The 20,473-nt window shown below is 39.3% G+C and overlaps 1 protein-coding gene across 5 annotated transcripts in view; it reads right to left on the bottom strand.

Annotated features, from left to right (window-relative positions):
- The window catches only part of RANBP17 (RAN binding protein 17), a 392,396-nt gene that overhangs the window by 170,896 nt on the left and 201,027 nt on the right, over positions 1-20,473 (bottom strand). The window lies entirely within an intron of this gene.

Below are 20,473 nucleotides of genomic sequence, written 5' to 3'. Positions count from 1 at the left end.
AAGTCTATATCTTTTGCAAGACCATAACTTTTGCAAGATTAGTTTTTAGTTAGTATTTTGTTAAATAGGTTTTCTATGATTTTCCCATCTCTTCGCCTTCTAAAAATTAACAAAATTAGGATATCTGGTTACTTTATGGCAACTCATATGGTACACAGGCTTTCTTCATTAATTTTTATTCTTTCATCTTTTCTTTCTCCATCTGTATAATTTCAAGCAACCTGTCTTCAACTTCAGATATTCTTTCTTCTGCTTGATCTAGTGTATTGCTGAAGCTCTTGATTGCATCTTTTAATTTCATTCACTAAATTCTTTGGTTTCAGGATGTTTGGTTCCTTTGTATGCCATCTGCCTCTTTGATAAATTTCTCATTGAGATTTGTTTTCCTGATTTCTTGTTATTGTTTATCTGTGTTCTCTTGTGCTTTCAGTGTGACCAAGATGGCTGACTACAGGTGATTGACACTTGCTGAGTGAAGTTTCTTAGTGAGTTTCTTTAATATCATGATTTTGAATTCTTTTTAAGGCATTTTATAGATTTCCTTTTCTTTGGGATCTACTACTTTAGAATTATTGTGTTCCTTTGGAATTGCCATGTTTCCTTGTTTTTTCATGCTTCTCATGTCCTTATGTTGGTATCTGTATAGCTTGGATAAGTTGCTTCTTCCAATTATCTTTCAATTATACAGAATAGCTTCCACAGGGAAATATTTTCTATAATGCTGGTTAAGTAGAGTGCTTTGGCTTTTGATTCTGGGTGGGTGCAGTAGCCAATTCCTTTGGCTGTTCCTTACAGTGGTGCCTGTAAGTTCCTCAGTGCTTCAGGCCACAGTTGTTAGCAGAGGCTGTGGTGAGACCTTTGCTTAAGATGGGGATACCAGGTGGGTTGGTCCTTAGATACCCATGTAGTAGCAGGACATGCTTGCCAGTCCTTGGGCCCCTAGGCAGTATACATGGGTGCCAACGTTGGGCAGGTATTCACAGGCCAGTCCTTGGGCCTCCGGGTGGTGTGTTTGGAAGCTGGCAGTGGCAGTGGGGTGGGCAGTTTTTCAGCTCCCTAGGCAATGTCTATGGCATCAGCAGTGGCAGTAGCAGTGGTAGGCCAACCACCTACCTTAAACCCTTAAGCCCCCAAGTGACACACATGTGTGCCAGCACTGGCAGTGGCAGTATGGGTGGGTTGGTTCCTGGTATCTCTGTGTGGTTGCTGGCATCTGGTGTACAAAGAAGGCCAATCCCTGGATGGTACACATGGGAAACAGTGATGGTGAGCAGGGTGTATCCTCAGGTCCCTGGATGATATGTGTGGGTACTAGCTGGTGGTATGTGCTTGTACTCAGGTACCTTGGTGGTACACATGGGTGCTAGCTCTGGTGGGTCAGTCTCCATGGCCTCTGAAGACACATGCAGGAGTGCCAGCACCCTACCAGTAGAAGGGGCAGAATTACTGTCTATGGCAGCAGCACCCCAGGGAGGCAGTTCTCAGGCTCTGGGGAGTACATGCTTTGGCTCCCTTTGTCCCAGAGCCATGCCCTCCTCTTGGTGTGTTGCACTGCCTGTTTTATATGGTGCAGAGGACTGCATTGGCCAGAGTGTTGGGAACCTGGTTGTACCAATGGGTCCAATCAGCATCACAGCACCGAAGCCCTCTGAGTGGACATGGGAGGATGCCAGTGGGGCTCCAGGTATGTGGAAATGCAAAGGCTGCTGGGCTCCAGGGCAGAATGTAATCTGGCAGTGGCTGGGCTCTCAAAATGACACTATGCTGCAGCTGCTTGGGGTGTGTGTGTGAGAAACAGTACAAACTCCCTCTCTGGAACAATGCCACTGTGTGGACTACAAGTAGCTTCTTATACTAATCTCAGGGCCTCCAAAGGCAAATGGGAACTCCTATGGCTAGGACTGTAGGAGTCTGCAGTGGGAACGTGGACTGCTAGGGATCTCTTGCTTGCCTTTTACTTGCAATGTGGAGCTCCTCCTGGCTTTGAGCCAATCCTGGCCAGGCTTGTTGCTTCACTTCTCCTTGCTGTACCTCAGAGGTTCCCTGTCACTTCCATTTGTTTTTTCCTAGAAGCTCTATTCAATGTGTATTTATACTTACTATTTTGGTCCCTTATTTGTGGAAGAGGCAAGTGTCAGTCACCTGTAGTCAGCCATCTTGGTCACACCCAAAGCACACTTTCAAATTTTCTTGAAATACACAAGCAAGATGTCAGGAAGATCACTGACTAGAGATACCTCATGATCATTGATCCCGAAAGAAAAAAACCAAGGCAACAAATAAACAGATGAGCTTTGAGTGGAGTGATGAAAGGAGAGTTCCCCTGCTGGAGTACAGCAGGGGAAAGGAGACAGGCCTGTGGTGACTGGAAGTCCAGAGGGCAGCATTGAGCCACCAGTGACCTCTGCACTCCATCTTCCCTGTGTCTACTGGATCTGCCTTGAGTCAGGAGGGACGTCCTATGGCAGGGAAAAAGTAAGCAGAAGAACGCCACCAGCCCCTAATGCCACCAAAAACAACTGCAGTCCTTACTACAGGAGAATGCAACAGTCCTCTCAAGCTCTGGGCCCCATTTAAAGTACTGCTGGAAATTCATACAGCTGCATTACCTTGAGTAAAGAATACAACCCTCCCGCCCTCTACTCACCCCACAAATCAAGCTGCTGTAGCACAGTGCCACCTTGAGATCAGAGGCACCCCTGGAGTGTGCCCTTCTCGGCAGGGGTGGGGGTGAGTAGCTATTGCACTTATCCAGCACTGCAGCTCCCATCTTTTCACCAAGCCCACACTAGTGGCTGAACACCACAAATCTAGCTGCATGGAGCCTGGGCCCAGGAGTAGCTGTGACTCTGGTCCTGCACAATCAGAAAACCACCTCCCATTGCCCTCACTTCCACCCAGAATTGGCAGTCTTACCTAGTGTGAACCCGCCCTTCAGCCTGACAAACTGCTGCATGTTCTTCCCTGAGTGGGAGAAGCTCTCAAGCCTCTGAATGGCCAACATACTACTGGGCCAGCAGAACAGCTAATCAGCCAACTCAGAACCTGAGAAGCAGTCCTGTAGAACACCACACTCTGCAGATAAGTTCCTATCTGTGCAATGGCCCCGTGCCTGCAACAGATCCGGAGAAACAGCTCCCCAGTCCACTCTTAAAAGACACAACCCTGTCTGGCAGAGCACCCTCGCACTTGCTTTCCAGGCCTGAATAGTAGCCCCACAGACTGCCCCTGGCACACATGCCCCCAGGCTGGTAGAGCAGTTATGCACCCATGTCCCAAGCCTGAGAAATAGCCCCAACGGCCACCCCTGGCAAGCACACTGCCAGGTCAGCTGAGCAACTGTGTGCATACACTCCTGGTCACAGTAACAACCTATAACCCCAATGCCAGCTCCAAGTTGGCAGACCCACTGTGGCACACATATACTCCTGACATGAGAATAGCCTTGTGAGTCCACCATCAGCAAAGCTGGACCACCACCACCATATAGTCTCTCATTTTTGGCCACTGAGACACTTGTATATATTACCAGCATGGATTACAGCTGAAGAAACTACACAGAATTCACTGCTGCATTCACATAGAACCAAAGCCACCAAACCATACCAAATCCATTCATACGAATAAATCTGTATCAATGAAAAACTGATTCATACGAATAAATCATTGTCAAACCTACTTCATAAAATTGAAAGAGACAATTTTTAAACCAGATGCATAGAAATCAACCTAGGGACATACCAAACATGAACAAGTAAGAAAACATAACATTCTAAAGGAACACAATAATTCACTAGTAACAGACTCCAATCACAAGGAAATGTATGAAATGCCAGAAAAACAATTCATAGCAATATTCTTAAGAAAATTCAGTGAGATATAAGAGAATACAGCTAGATAATTCAGGAAAATCAAGAAAACAATTCCCAATTTGAATGAGAAATTCAATTAAGAGATGGAGAGCTTAAAAATAACTGAAGAGAAAGACTACAGCTAAACAAGTCAATGAATGAAATGAAAAATACAATTGAGAGCTTCAACAGACTAGACCAAGGAGAAGAAAGAATTTCTAAACTTGGAGATAGGCAAAGAGAAGGAAGGACTTTTTATTATGACTTGAGTGCCAGCTTAGTCACAGTAGACTAGAACAGCAGGTAAACTGCTAAGGCTCCCAGACAGCATTTACAGATACGCCTAGGGAAACTCGCTGCCCTAAAAAGAAGGGCCTTGGGGAAGGTGCAATGCTGTGCTGGCTTCAAGTCTGACCCATAGCAGTTCCAGTGGTGGTGACCAAGAGGTCCTTGCATCACCACACTCCCAGTTCCAGGTGGCTCAGTACAGAGAGAGAGAGAGAGAGACTCCATTCGTTTGGAAGAAAGTAAGAGAAAAGGACAAGAGCCTATGCCTGATAACACAGAGAATTCTTTGGGATCTTATCCAAGACCTCCAAGGTGGTACCTCTCTTTATACATCTGCAAAAACCACAGCATTACTGGGCTTGTGGTCCAAGTCCCTTTGAATACCTAGAAAGCCTTACCAAGGAGAACATACCTCAATATAACAAAAGCCGCATATGACAGACCCATAGCTATTATCATAGGGAAGTGGGAAAAACCAAAAGACTTTCCTCTAAGATCTGAGACATGATAAGGATGTCCATCCACTTTTATCACTGTTACTCAAAATAGTACCGAAGTCCCAACAAAGAAAAGTCCAGGAGCAGATGGCATCACTGCTTAATTCTACCAAATCTTTAAGGAAGAATTAATACCAAGTCTTCTCAAACTATTAAAAAAATGATGTGAAGGAAATTTTCCCTAACTCATTTTGTAAGGCCAGTATAACTCTGATACCAAAATCAGGACAACAAAAAAATGAAAACTACAAGCCAATATCCCTCATGGACATAGATGCAAAACTCACAAATACTAGCAAACCGAATCAAATAGCATATAAGATAATACACCATAATCAAGTGAGATTTATCACAGGTATGCAAGGATAGTTCAACATATGTAAATCAACAGATGTGACAGGTCACATTGACAGAATGAAGGTCAAAAAGTTTAGCATCCCTTCATAATAAAAACTCTCAATAAATCTGGTATAGAAAGAAACTGCCTTAACACAATAAAGGCCTTAGATGTCAAACCCACAGCTAGCATCATACTGAGTGAAGAAAATCTCAAAGCTTTTCCTTTATAAACCAGAACAACAAGGATTTCCACCCTCATTCTTATTAACATAGCACTGAAGTCCTACCCAGAACAATTAGACAAGAGAAGGAAATAAAGGCCATAGGAATTGGAAAGGAGAAAGTAAAATTGCTCCTGTTTGTAGATAACATGGTCCTACATACAGAAAAAACCTAAAGACTCTACCAAAAATCATTGAGAACTCATCAGTGAATTCAGTAAAGTTGCAGGATACACAATCAACATACAAAATTCAGTAGCATTTCTATACACAGTCAACTAGCTGAAAAAGAAATCAAGAAGGCAATCCACTTTTTGTAGCTACTATTTACACCACCTGCAGTTTGGCTGGGTTCCTTGATTACAATTATGCTGTACATATGCCATATGGGGAAGCAGGAAGAAAGAAAGAAAACCAGCTTTTATTAACTATCTACTCTATGCCAGACATGATTTTGAAGTAGGGATTTTTATCCCCAAGTTTTAAAGGGGAAACCAAGACTCAGGCAAGTTACATAATAACTTTGCTTGTGGGTATAGAACTAATACTTGACAAAGCCAAGATGGCCTGGATTTTTCCTACTTTGTTTCTTGCACTATCTCTAGATTTTTTTCCACAGCTTTGTTTTATTCCTTGCAAATTATATCTCTTCAATAAATGTTTACTGGATAAAAATGGTAGGTTGTGTCCCAACAACAAAAGGCAGATACTTAAAAGGAAAGTCAGATGAAACCACGGAAACAAAGGATATTATGCTGCAAGCAGGTCATTGTCATCACAGACAGACAATACTATTTTGGCTACATGAACTCTTTAAGAGAATTTAAGTCCAAATCATCTCTTGTACTGCTGTTCCTTTCCCAGATCTGTCACAGTGTTTCCTTTTTCATGAGTCTGGTGACAGTCGATAAGCCTCCTTTTAAAGAGATAACAAAATAGAGATGATTTAAAGTATGTGAGAGGATGTGCATTGGTGAAATGTAAATACTACACCATTCTATACAAGGGACCAAGCCATTCATGGGTTTCGGTATCTGTGGGATGTCTTGGAACCAATCCTCCACAGATACCAAAGGATGACTGTCATTTCAAAACAATATGCACAGTCAAATTACAACAGATAAAACTTCAATAAATAAAACCTCAGTGCAACTTTTTTAGAAATAACTTCTAAGACATATTTGATTTTAATAAAACATTATTTCTAAAACTAATAGAATAAGTTAACAGAATAAACAACTGTAGCTTAAAAACAAATAGCTGCTTCATTTGGGCATTATCTTTGAACTATAATAGATAATTTGAAATTCATAAAAATAGCAAATTTCCCTTCATTTAGACTGGCAATTAATATTTTCAGTTTTACCTAAGTAACAAACGTTCTATTAAGTTTTTCCAAAGTAAGCAAAACTCCAGCAGTTGTTTTTCTGATAGATACTATTTTATTTGAGTGAAATACTGTATAGAAGCAGAAGACACAAAAATTTTAACGTCTGGAGGTGGACATCACAGGGAGTCTCCGTCTTTACAAAATATAAAAAAATCAGCATGGCGTGGTAGTGCATGCCTGTGGTCCCAGCTACTTGGGAGGGTAAGGTAGGAGGATTGCTTGAACCCAGGAGTTTGAGGCTGCAGTGAGTTATGTTTGTACCATTGCACTCCAGCCTGGGTGACACAGTGAGACCTTGTCTCTAAATACATACATACAGACATACATACATACATACGTTATTTCAGTTTAATTTTTAAAAATTATTTTTAAAGCATGCTATGCATTTCTTTTCTAGTATAATTCGACATACGTAATCCTAAAAGTCCCCTTATTAGCTGCACTGCTTCATACATAGGAAACTGAAAACAATACTGAAAATTGAGACCCTCCCTCTACCCCAAGAAAAAATCCAGAGAACAGCTGTTGTTTATAGAACTGTCTGGCAAAAAACCTCTTTCCAAAAGCAAAAAATAAAATTATTTGTTACGTCATTTCTATTTGTTAAGCACATAATGGGAAGATGAGTAAATTATAGTATCTATTACTAATAAGCCTTCTTTGAATATCAATCGACTCTAACCATAATTGATAACCTAAGCCAATAGTACATTCTGCTACAATTCCAAGTTCAAAAGGTTAATTATGGCCTGGCCACAGGCTCATCCAGAAACCTGAAACTGATTGCTACATGCCTTCCTAATGAAGATGTACTGCATGTATTATAAGAGCACAGTGGTAAATGATTGGGACCTCCAACATCAATGCAGCAAGCAAGCATTAACCTTCACCATATCAATTTAACTGTCATTCTCACAGTTTATATCCTACAAGGTCTTTTTATTTTACGAGAAAGCAAGCATCTGATAACCATATTTCCCTTGTAAGGCAAGATTTCCCTTTCCATTCTAATGAATATAGGAATCAATAATAGTAAGTCCATTCAAACTATGTTATGAATTAACAATACCCAGGAAAGTTAAGAAGAGACTGCAGTCATGATGGGTGTTCTCATTTATCACCAAAATCTTTAATTTGCATGTAGATTTACTGCCCTAGCACAGAGGGCATGAGAAAAGTATCAGCATCTTTTCTTCTTTAGAGGCACTTACACTGCTTGCTTTCTTACAGGCCAAGAAAAAAAAAATGGCAGGCTGAAGTATAAGCACCCACTCACAAATAAGACCAATTTAGCAAACTTTGTTGCTTGCACTCAACACTCACTGCCAGTCTGAGGAAGAACAGGAACTAGGGAGGCTCCAGAACAGAGTTGTAGGGACTAAGATATCTTCAATATAGTATAGTTCAGAAGACACCGTGTCACAATAACTAGCAAGAAAATAATTCCTTTGATAGCAGGCAACAGAGAAGCCGAGCAGCGAAATAAAAGGAATATCAAAATGTGAGGCTGATAATGTAATGACTATGTTCTTTACTATCTGTGTGGCCTTTTAACAGAACACATATCCCTTCTGTTTTTCTCCTGTAATTGACAGTAATAATTCCTGTTTTTTCCATCTTATAAAGTAAAAGTTATCAACCATGGCTAAACACTATAAAGATGCTGAACTTAAAACACACACACACACACACACACACACACACACACACACACACACACACCCCAGGGTCCTAAACTCCAAGGCATTTTGATCTAATTGGTTTAGGATGGGGCCCAAGTATGGGTATTTTTTGGTGGCTATTCGAAAAATCTTCTAATTTTACTTTTTAAACTTTTAATTATGTGAATGCTTAAACATATACAAACATAATGGAAATATATTGCCAAGTGTCAATGATAAGCGATATTCTGCAAATCTTATATCATCTATTTCCCCACCCCTAAGATTAAAAAAGTTCCCATTGGGACATTTTATAGCAAATCCACACTGTTACTTTTACAAAATTTCCTCATGTGATTATATTGTGAAACCAGCATTGAGAACCATGTGAAGATTTTGAAAAAATTTTTCCAAGTTACAAAGTAACAATAAAAACAAATCGATGCCCAAATGGATTATCAGGCTCAAGAGTTTTTACTTAAACTGACTGACCAAGTCAATAGAATAAAATATTTAGTTTAATGAATACTACTTCAATCATTCTCCTCCCCTGAACTGACTAGTTTCTTTATAAGACAGACCCTCTAAATGATAGGCTATATAGTGCCAAAAAGTTACATCTAGAAAAATCTCATTCTTCTCTAATGCCCAGTATTATCATCCTATTCCCCCATCTTATAGTTCCTCAAATGTGTTTCTCCGTCAACCTGGAATAATTTACCCTCTTTCCCTCCTTCCCCATCTACATAGCCACTCTCACTTCATCTTCAAGGCCCAGAAGAGATATCAATATCATGAAGTCTTCTGGCTCCTCTCTCCTGTCTGTCGCACCTTCCCCAAGCCTCAGGAAAGGCTGGGCTGCTACAACCTTGTGTTTACCTCAGTCACAGTACCGTTTTTTTGTCAGTCTTACTAAAGAGTACAGAATTCTTAAAGGTAGTGGTTATGTCACAATGGATCTATTCCATTATAGTCATCCAATTTATGAATATTTCCATTTTCAAAATTGTACGTCAGCCACTTTAGGAAACAAATTAGGTGTGCTCAACAATTTGCTTACCCAGTTTACTAATGTGTACAGCAATTTACCCCTTGCAGTGCACCTCAATTGATGGCCTAAAGCAACAATCAGGGGTGACTGCTTCACTGATAAAAAAACAAATACAAGAATTTATAATAAATCCTAATTATATTTTTTTCCAACAATACCTCCACAACCTCAGAATGGCCTGCTGCAGAGAACCTTGGTTTCTATATCAGAGTAATGTCTAAAATAACTGATTCTAAAATACAGGTTTTTGCAATTCAAAGATATAAGATAGAAGGATTTTTTTTTTTTCTTTTTGAGACAGGGTCTCACTCTGTTGCCTAGGCTGGAGTGCAGCATGTGATGATAGTTCACTGGAACCTCAAACCCCTGGGCCCAAGTGATTCTCCTGTTTCAGCCTCTTAAGTAGCCAGTACTATAGGGGGTGTGCCACCACACCCAGCTAATCCTGTTTTTTCTTTTTATTTATTTAGAGTCTGGGTTTCACCATGTTGGTCAGGCTGGTCTCGAACTCCTGACCTCAGGTGATCCTCCTGCCTCGGCCTCCCAAAGTGCTGGGATTACAGGCATGAGCCACTGTACCTAGCCAGCTAATCTTTTAAGCTGTTTTGTTTGTTTGTTTGTTTTTGGTAAAGACTGGTTTTCACTATGTTCCCTGGGTTGATCTTGAACTCCTGGGCTTACGTGATCCTCCTGCCGCACACAGCCTCCCAAAATGTTGAGGATTACAGGCGTAAGCCACCATGCCAGTCCCAAGAGAATTTTTAAAATAAAGAATATCTTTTTTTCCTCTCTAAAAGTTTTAGTTTAAAGGGACTCACAACATGCTAAGAAGTAAAGTTTATTAATGTGTAATATACAACAAAGGCCATCATTTATATAAGTACACTCCCTGTGATTATTTCCCAATGAGTTTTCCTTGGTTTCGGGGACCACTGGAAAAATGAAATGACCATATTCAATGATAATAATAATATTTGTAATAGCAATAACAACATTATCAACAGAAACATCTGGTTTTAACTAACTCTTAACAAGCATCTTCTATATGTGAGTTACTGTGTTAAGCATGTTATCTCTATCCTCATATTAGCCCTATAAGGTAAGTATTATTATTCCATTTTTATGGCAAAACTGAAGCTTAGAGAGGTTGAGAAATTTGCATAAACAAAAAGAGCCAGCTAGTCGCATCACTGAGACGAAGTTGGTCTAAATCCTCAGTTCAAGCTCTTGTCCACTATCATCACTCAAAAGCAAAGAAAATGCTAACAGGTCATTTCTGTTCTGTGAAAAACAGTTCAGAGGTATAACTGTCACTCACCCATTTATGCAACGTGGCAATGAAGCAGAAATAAAAAGACAACATTGTGGATAGTCTTTATTTCACCCTCAACATGAAAACTATCTTGACTATTGTATCTATGTTCTCTTTCTGAATGAATGAATTCTAGGGTGCTGAAAAATCAAGCTCATAACTGACATATGTAAGATAAAGAATACAGTCCAGGTGCGGTGGCTCACGCCTATAATCCCAGCACTTTGGGAGGCTGAGGCAGGCAGATCACCTGAGGTTGGGAGTTCGAGATCAGCCTGACCAACATGGAGAAAACCTGTCTCTACTAAAAATACAAAATTAGCCGGGTATGGTGGTGCATGCCAGCTACTCAGGAGGGTGAGGTAGGAGAATCCCTTGAACCCAGGAGCAGATGTTGTGGTGAGCTGAGAATGAGCCATTGCACTCCAGCCTGGGCAACAAGAGCGAAACTCAGTCTCAAAAAAAAAAGAGAACATACACTGCCCAGGCAAGATGGCTGAATAGGAACAGATCCCAGCAAGACCAATGCAAAAGGCGAGTGATTTCCGCATTTCCAGCTGAGGTATCTGGCTCATCTCATTGGGATTGGTTAGACAGTGGTGCAGCCCAAGGAGAGTGAGCCAATGCAGGGTGGGGCATTGCTTCACCAGGGAACCGCAAGAGGTTGGTGACCTCCCTCCCCTAGCCAAGGGAAGCCCTGATGATGTGCTGTGATGAACAGTGCATTCCGGCCCAGATATTACGCTTTTCCCACGGTCTTCACAATCGGCAGGCCAGGAGATTCCCTCAGGTGCCGACACCACCAGGGCCCTGGGTTTCAAGCACAAAATTGGGACGCTGTTTGGGCAGATATCTAGCTAGCTGCAGGAGTTTTTTTCATACCCCAGTGGCACCTGGAATGCCAGCAAGACAGAACCATTCGCTCCCTTGGAAACAGGGCTGAAGTCAGGGAGCAAAGTGGTCTAGCTTAGCAGATCCCATCCCCATAGAGCCCAGAAAGCCAAGATCCACCGGCTTGAAATTCTTGCTGCCAGCACAGCAGTATGAAGACAACCCAGGGAGCTCGAGCTTGGTGAGGGGAGAGGTGTCTACCATTACTGAGGCTTGAGTAGGTAGCTTTCCCCTCACGGTGTGAAAAAAGCCAGGAAGTTCAAACTGTGTGGAGCCTACTGCAGTGCCACAAAGCCAAGGTAGCCAGACTGCCTCTCTAGATTCCTCCTTTCTGGACAGGGCATCTCTGAAAGAAAGGCAGCAGCCCCAGTCAAGGGCTTAGAGATAAAACTCCAACCTTCCTGGGACAGAGCATATGGGGGAAAGGGTGGTTGTGGGTGCATCTTCAGCAGACTTAAACGTTCTTGCCTGCCAGCTCTGAAGAGAGCAGTGAATCTCCCGGCACTTCACTTGAGCTCTGCTACAGGACAGACTGCCTCCTCAAGTGGGTCCCTGATCCCCGTGCCTCCTGACTGGGTGATACCTTCAAGCAGGGGTCAACAGACACCTCATACAGAAGAGCTCTGGTATCTGGCAGGTAACTCTCTGGGACAAAGCTTCCAGAGGAAGAAGCAGGCAGCAATTTTTGCTGTTGTGCAGCTTCTGCTGGTGATACCCAGGCAAGCAGGTTTACACCCCCAGCAAACTCGAGCTGACCTGCAGCAGAGAGGCCTGTTAGAAGGAAAACTAACAGACAGTAAACAACAGCATCAACGTAAAAAAAAAAAAAAAAAGGGATGACCAAGAAAAACTCCATCCAAAGGTTACCAACAGCAAAAACCAAAGGTAGATAAATCCACAAAGATGAGGAAAAAACAGCACAAAAAGGCTGAAAATGCTAAAAACCTGAATGCCTCCTCTCCTCTAAAGGATCACAACTCCTCAACAGCAAGGGAACAAAACCGGATGGAGAATGAGTTTGATGAACTGACAGAAGTAGGCTTCAGAAGATGGGTAACAACAAATTCCTCCAAGCTAAAGGAACATGTTCCAAGCCAATGCAAGGAAGCTAAGAACCTTGTAAATGGTTAGAATTGCTAAGTAGAATAACCAGTGTAGACAAGAAAATAAATGACCTGATGGAGCTGAAAAACACATCACAAGAACTTTGTGAAGCATACACAGGTATCGATAGCCAAATCGATCAAGCAGAAGAAATGATATCAGAGATTGAAGATTGGCTTAATGAAATAAAGCATGAAGACAAGATTAGAGAAAAAGGAAAAGAAATAAAATCACCAAGAAATATGGAACTATGTGAAAGGACCAAACCTATCTATGATTGATTGGTGTACCTCAAAGTGATGGGGAGAATGGAACTAAGTTGGAAAACACACTTCAGGATATTATCCAGAAGAACTTCCCCTCAGCCTAGCAAGAAAGACCAACATCAAATTCAAGACATACAGAGAACACCACTAACATACTCCTTGAGAAACGCAACCCCAAGACACATAATCATCAGATTCACCAAGGTTGAAATGAAAAAAAAAATGTTAAGGGCAGTCAGAGAGAAAGGTTGGGTTACACACAAAGGTACTAACAGCGGCTCTCTCTGCAGAAACCCTACAAGCCAGAAGAGAGTGGGGTCAATATTCAACATTCTTAAAGAAAATAATTTTCAATCCAGAATTTCATATCCAGCCAAACTAAGCTTCATAAATGAAGGAGAAATAAAACCCCTTCCAGACAAGCAAATGCTGAGGGATTCTGTCACCACCAGGCCTGCCTTACAAGAGCTCCTGAAGGAAACACTAAATATGGAAAGGAAAAACCAGTACCAGCCACTGAAAAAACCCAAAATGTAAAGGCAGTTGACATTATGAACAAACTGCATCAACTAATGGGCTAGCATCATAACGACAGGAACAAATTCACACATAACAATATTAACCTTAAATGTAAACAAGCTAAATGCCCAATTAAAAGGCACAGACTGGCAAATTGAATAAAGACTCAAGATCCATTGGTGTGCTGTGTTCAGGAGAACCATCTCATATGTAAAGACACACATAGGCTCAAAATAAAAGGGATGGAGGAAGATTTACCAAGCAAATGGAAAGCAAAAAGAAGCAGAGGTGGCAATCCTAGTCTCTGATAAAACAGACTTTAAACTACCAAAGATCAAAAATGACAAAGAAGGGCATTACATAATGGTAAAGGAATCAATGCAACAAGAAGAGCTAACTATCCTAAATATATGCACCCAGTAGAAGAGAACCCAGATTCATAAAGCAAGTTCTTAGAGACTTATAAAGAGACTTAGACTCTCACAAAATAATAGTGGGATACTTTAACATTCCACTGTCAATATTAGACAGATCAATGAGACAGAAAATTAAGAAGGATATTCAGGACATGAACTCAGCTCTGGAACAAGCAGGCCTAATAGACATCTACAGAACTCCTCACCCCAAATCAACAGAATATACATTCTTCTCAGCACCACATAGTACTTATTCTAAAATTGACCACATAATTGGAAGTAAAACACTCCTCAGCAAATGCAAAAGAAGGGAAAATCATAACAGTCTCTCAGACCACAGTGAAATCAAATTAGAACTCAGAATTAAGAAACTCAGTCAAAACTACACAACTACATGAAAACTGAACAACCTGCTCCTGAATGACTACTGGGTAAATAACAAAATTAAGGCAGAAATAAATAAGTTATTTGAAACCAATGAGAACAAAGACATAATGTACCAGAATCTTTGACACACAGCTAAAGCAGTGTTTAGAGAAAAATTTATAGCACTAAATGCCCACAAAAAAAGCTGGACAGATCTAAAATTGACATCCTAACATCACAATTAAAAGAACTAGAGAAGTAAGAGCAAACAATTCAAAAGCTAGCGGGAGACAAGAGCTAAAATAAAAGCAGAACTGAAGGAGATAGAGACACAAAAAAACCCTTCATAAAAATCAATGAATCCAGGAGCTGATTTTTGAAAAGATTAACAAAATAGACTGCTAGCCAGACAAATAAAAAGAAAAGAGAAGAATCAAATAGACACAATAAAAAAAATCATAAAGGGGATAACACCACTGATCCCACAGAAATACAATCTACCATCAAAGAATACTACAAATACCTGTATGCAAATAAACTAGAAACTCTCAAAGAAATGGATAAATTCCTGAACACATACTTCCTCCCCAGACTAAACCAGGCAAGAAGTCAAATCCCTGAATAGACCAATAGCAAGTTCTGAAATTGGGGCAGTAATTAATAGCCTACCAACCAAAAAAAGCCCAGGACCAGAGAGATTCACAGCTGAATTCTACCAGAGGCATAAAGAAGAGCTCGTACCATTCCTTCTGAACTATTCCAAACAATAGAAAAAGAGAGACTCCTCACTAACTCATTTTATGAGGCCAGCATCATACTGATACCAAAACCTGGCAGAGACACAATGAAAAAAGAAAATTTCAGGCCAGTATCTCTATTGAACATCGATGTGAAAATCCACAATAAAATACTGGAAAACTGAATCCAGCAGCATATTAAAAAGCTTATCCACCATGATCAAGTCACCTTCATCCCTGGAATGTAAGGCTGGTTCAACATATGCAAATCAGTAAACATAATCCATCACATAAACAGAATCAATGACAAAAAACACGATTATCTCAATAGATGCAGAAAAAGCCCTCGATAAAATGCAACATCCCTTCATGCTAAAAACTCTCAAGAAACTAGGTATTGATGGAACATATCTCAAAATAATAAGAGCTATTTATGACAAACCCACAGTCAATATCATACTGAATGGGCAAAAACCTGGAAGCATTTCCTTTGAAAACTGGCACAAGACAAGGATGCCCTCTTTCACCACTCCTATTCCACACAGCATTGGAAGTTCTAGCCAGGGCAGTCAGGCAAGAGAAAGAAATAAGGCATACTGAAATAGGAAGAGAGGAAGTCAAATTATCTCTGTTCACAGATGACATGATTGTATATTTAGAAAACCCCATCGTCTCAACCCAAAAACTCCTTAAGCTGATAAGCAACCTCAGCAAATTCTCAGGATACAAAATCAATGTGTGAAAATCACAAGCATTCCTATACACCAATAATAGATAAACAGAGAGCCAAATCATGAGCAAAGTGCCATTCATAATTGCTGCAAAGAGAATAAAATACCTAGGAATACAGTTTACAAGGGATGTGAAGGACCTTTGCAAGGAGAACTACAAACCAGTGCCCAGGGAATTAAGAAAGGACACAAATGGGAAAACATTCCATGCTGACGAATAGGAAGAATCAATATCGTGAATATGGCCATACTGCCCAAAGTAATTTATAGATTCAATGCTATTTCTTTCAAACTACCATTGATTTTCTTCACAGAATTAGGAAAAACTATTTTAAATTTCATATGGAAGCAAAAAAGAGCTCATATAGCCAAGACAATCCTATGCAAAAAGAACAAAGCTGGAGGCATCACACTACCTGACTTCAAACTATACTACAAGCCTGTATTAACCAAAACAGCATGGTACTGGTACCAAAACAGATATATTGACAAATGGGACAGAACAGAGGCCTCAGAAATAATGCCACACATTTACAACCATCTGATTTTTGACAAATCTGACAAAAACAAGCAATGGGGAAAGGATTCCCTATTTAATAAATGGTGTTGGGAAAACTGGCTAGCCATGTGCAGAAAGCTGACGCTGGATCTCTTCCTCACACTTTATACAAAAATTAACTGAAGATGGATTAAAGATTTAAACATAAGACCTAACACCATAAAAACCGTAGAAGAAAACCTAGGCAATACCATTCAAGACAGAAGCATGGGCAAAAACTTCATGACTAAAACACCAAAAGCAATGGCAACAAAAGCCAAAATTGACAAATGGGATCTAATTAAACTAAAGAGCTTCTGCACTGCAAAAGAAACTATCATGAGAGTGAACAGGTAGCCTACAGAATGGGAGAAAATTTTTGCAATCTATCCATCTGACAAAGGGTTAATATCCAGAATCTACAAGGAACTTAAGCAAATTTACGAGTAAAACAAACAAACAAACAAACAAACAACCCCATCAAAAAGTAGGCAAAGGGTATGAACAGACACTTTTCAAAAGAAGAGATTTATATGGCCAACAAATATATGAAAAAAAAGCTTATCATCACTGGTCATTAGAGAAACGCAAATCAAAACCAAAATGAGATACCATCTCATGCCAGTTAGAATGGCGATCATTAAAAAGTCAGGAAACAACAGATACTAGAGAAGATGTGGAGAAAAAGAAATTTTTACATTGGTGGGAGTTGAAATTAGTCCAACCATTGTGGAAGACAGTGTGGCAATTCCTCAAGGATCTAGAACCAGAAATACCATTTGACCCAGCAATCTCATTACTGGGTATATACCCAAAGGAGTATAAATCATTTTACTATAAAGGCACATGCACACATATGTTTATTGCAGCACTATTTACAACAGCAAAGACTTGGAACCAACCCAAATGCCCATCAATGATAGACTAGATAAAGAAAATGTGGCACATATACACCATGGAATGCCACGCAACCATAAAAATCAATGCGTTCTTGTCCTTTGCAGCGACGTGGATGAAACTAGAAACCATCATTCTCAGCAAACTAACACAGGAACAGAAAAGCAAACACTGCCTGTTATTACTCTTAAGTGGGAGTTGAACAATGAGAACATTTGGGCACAGGGAAGGGAACATCACACACCGGGGTCAGTTGGTGGGTGGGAGAAAAGGAGAGGGGTAGCATTAGGGGAAATACCTAATGTAGATGACAGGTTGATAGGTGCAGCAAACCACCATGGCACATATATATCTATGTAACAAACTTGCACATTCTGCATATGCATCCATGACTTAAATAATAATAATAATAATAATAATAATAATAATAAAGAGTACTTAAAAGTTTTGCCACTTAGTAGCTATGAGACTAAAGATAACTTCTCAGACAACCATTTTATGTTCTCTAAAATGAGGACAATAATTTATAGAATTTTTACTCATTAATTTGTTAACTCATTCATTCATTCATTCATCTAACTGTATACATTTATTAAAGGCATGATTAATTAGAGAGATGATGTAGATAAAGACCCAAAGCTGTGCTCCAAGGAGCTTACAGTCTAACAGACCTTTCTGAAGATTAAATTACATGTTAACATCCAGAATTTGATATGTAAGATGCACTCAGTCACCATTATTTCCTTTCAAACTTCTGTTTTCTCTGTGAGATTATTAGGTGAAAAATTACAGGAATATGGTATTCTAAATTTTTATAAATCTAACAGATACCTTGACTAAAGGAAGGGAAAGCTAAAGAGAGCCAGACACTAAAAACGAAGGTAACGTGACTCAACGTTTCTTCCCTCCACTGCTTACTCATAGCCTGGAATAATTTCAGCATTAGATTTAGAAAATCATCGAGGGAAAATTCTTTAGAACCTCCTTAAAGAAGAAATAAAATCTTTTTATAAAACATAAGTACAAAAATTACAAAGTCAAGAATCACCAACTTTAGTTAATGGTCATAATCAACACTGAATGACTTCAACCAAAACCATTATAATCCTTTTTATACTAATGATGATTTTCTTAAAGTTCTACCATATACTTATAAATTTCTCTAAGATCTTAGAAACATCCCTCCTATCCCTCTTTCACAGAGAGTTTTTCTTGTTGTTGATAAACTAGGCTTTAAAGCACATACCAGATCTTCAGAAAAGTTAATAAGAACTAGCCCCTTCTTTACATACAGATATAAAAAATTCAGGCCCTATCCTGGTTACATTATTATTTTCCTAAATTTATTCTTTTTCTGTAAGTTGTAACACTTCGCCCAAATACTCAAAGTCAAATTAATTTGTAATTTCTTATCCTCATCTTTTTCTCTTACCCTTTGGTAGGCAGTATCTCTCTAGATCTACTGTATTACATGTTTTAAAAATCACTCTCTGCCAACAACAATCAAATTTGCACATTTTATTCCATCTATGAGGATGTGCTACCAAAATAATCTATTGCCTATGCAGCAAATGAATTCAACATTCTTCTAAAGCATTTCTCTTCGATTTCCTCTCACTTCACTTCTATTTCCAATAACACATTCAATTCAATGACTTCATTAGTGACTTTTGTTTCAATTCCTTTTTGGAAGAAGACAGACAAAAATAAGTTAATAAATATGATATGGCAACACAGTCTCTTTCCTTAAAGGATTACTTGGTCATTAACACTTTATAATCATAAAGTATATAATGCTTTGATGATGGGCACAATCCTTTTATATGTATTTTGCATTACAGTTGATCTTTTTTTTTTTTATGTGCTTCTCGTATGCAAAATACATTCATACAGTTGACCTTTTAATAATGCAGGTTTGAACTGTGAGGGTCCATTTATATGCAGATATTTGTCAATAAAAGTTACACAAGTGTGCCAGCACGCTTGACATAAAGATGATGAGAATGAAGATCTTTGTGATAATCAACCCACTTCCACTTAATGAAGAGTAAATATATTTTCTCTTCAATATTTTTTTCTCTAGCTTCCTTTATTCTAAGGTCATAGTACACAATACATATAACACTAAAATGTGTGTTAATTGTTCATTTTATTGGTAAGGCTTGGCTTTCAGTCAACCAAGGTTATTAGCAGGTAAGTTTTTGGGGAGTTTAAAGTTATGCTCAGATTTTTGACTATGTGGGTGTGTGTCGGGAGGTGTCAGTTCCCCTAACTTCTGTGTTGTTCCAGGGTAAACTATATTTCATCTGATCTTTACAGAATCCATTGAAATAGAAAGGGCAGTTAATATGTTCATTTTGTACTGAAAAAAACTAAGGCCCAAAAAGCTTACGACCTGCCAAAGCTCACTGGACTACTATAACCCTTCTGAATTTCCATTCATTTGTTTATCAGCATCAATAATGAAGTTCCTTTGGTAGGGCATAAATCTAATACAAGACTGAAATAACTGTCCTTTCCTTTTATTTGATTCTTTACAGTAGCCAGTAATGTCCCACATAAGTTCAACTCCAAGATGATAAAATAGAAATGACTGACAACAGTCATATAAAGTCTATAGCCTATTTCTGTTCCTGTCGTGATCTTCTCTTCTCCACAAACCAGTTTCTAAACATGATTAAAGTTGTCACAACAAGTACATCAAGGGGATAAAGACAAAAATGTAGAGTAAAAAATATGAGATGGCATTATGAACTATTCAGTCAGAATGGACTTAGAATAAAATCTTAAAACTATTAGGGAAAAGTAAAATTAAATCATCATAAGTGTCTTAGTCTGTTTTCTGTTGCTATAACAGAATATCACAGACTAGGTAATTTATAAAGAAAAGAGATTTATTTGGCTCACAGTTCTGGAGGTTGGGAAGTCCAAGAATATGGTACCAGCTTCTGGCAAGGGCCTTTGTGCTATGTCATAACATACTGGAATGGCACGCAAACACCAAGAGAGACCAAGAGAGAGGCACCAGGGATTGAACTTACTTTATTCAACCCAATCACCTCTTATTAGGTCCCACCTCCTAACACTATTGCATTGAGATGAAGTTTCCAACACACAAAATTTTGGGGAACATTAGTCAAACCACAGCCAACAGGGAAAAGAAAAAAAGTAGGGACAGAATACTGAAAATTTGCCAATATAAGTAAATTAAGACTGGCAATTAGATAGAGATTACACTAAATGAATGCATTCCTCTTGGGAAAATTGCAGATACTACCATATAGCAAGATCAGCCAGATAGCAAACTCTTCCATAATTCCTTTATATGAAGAGAACATACTTCTCAAAGATCAGAAGAATCAATATTTAAAGACAGGGTTAGGTAAGAACAGTAAAAA

Source organism: Sapajus apella, unplaced genomic scaffold (assembly GCF_009761245.1).
Source record: "Sapajus apella isolate SASKATOON/1434 unplaced genomic scaffold, GSC_monkey_1.0 scaffold117, whole genome shotgun sequence".
NCBI lineage: Eukaryota > Metazoa > Chordata > Mammalia > Primates > Cebidae > Sapajus > Sapajus apella.
The sequence above is the reverse complement of the archived record's forward strand: the minus strand, read 5'-3'. Positions and strand labels throughout refer to the sequence as shown.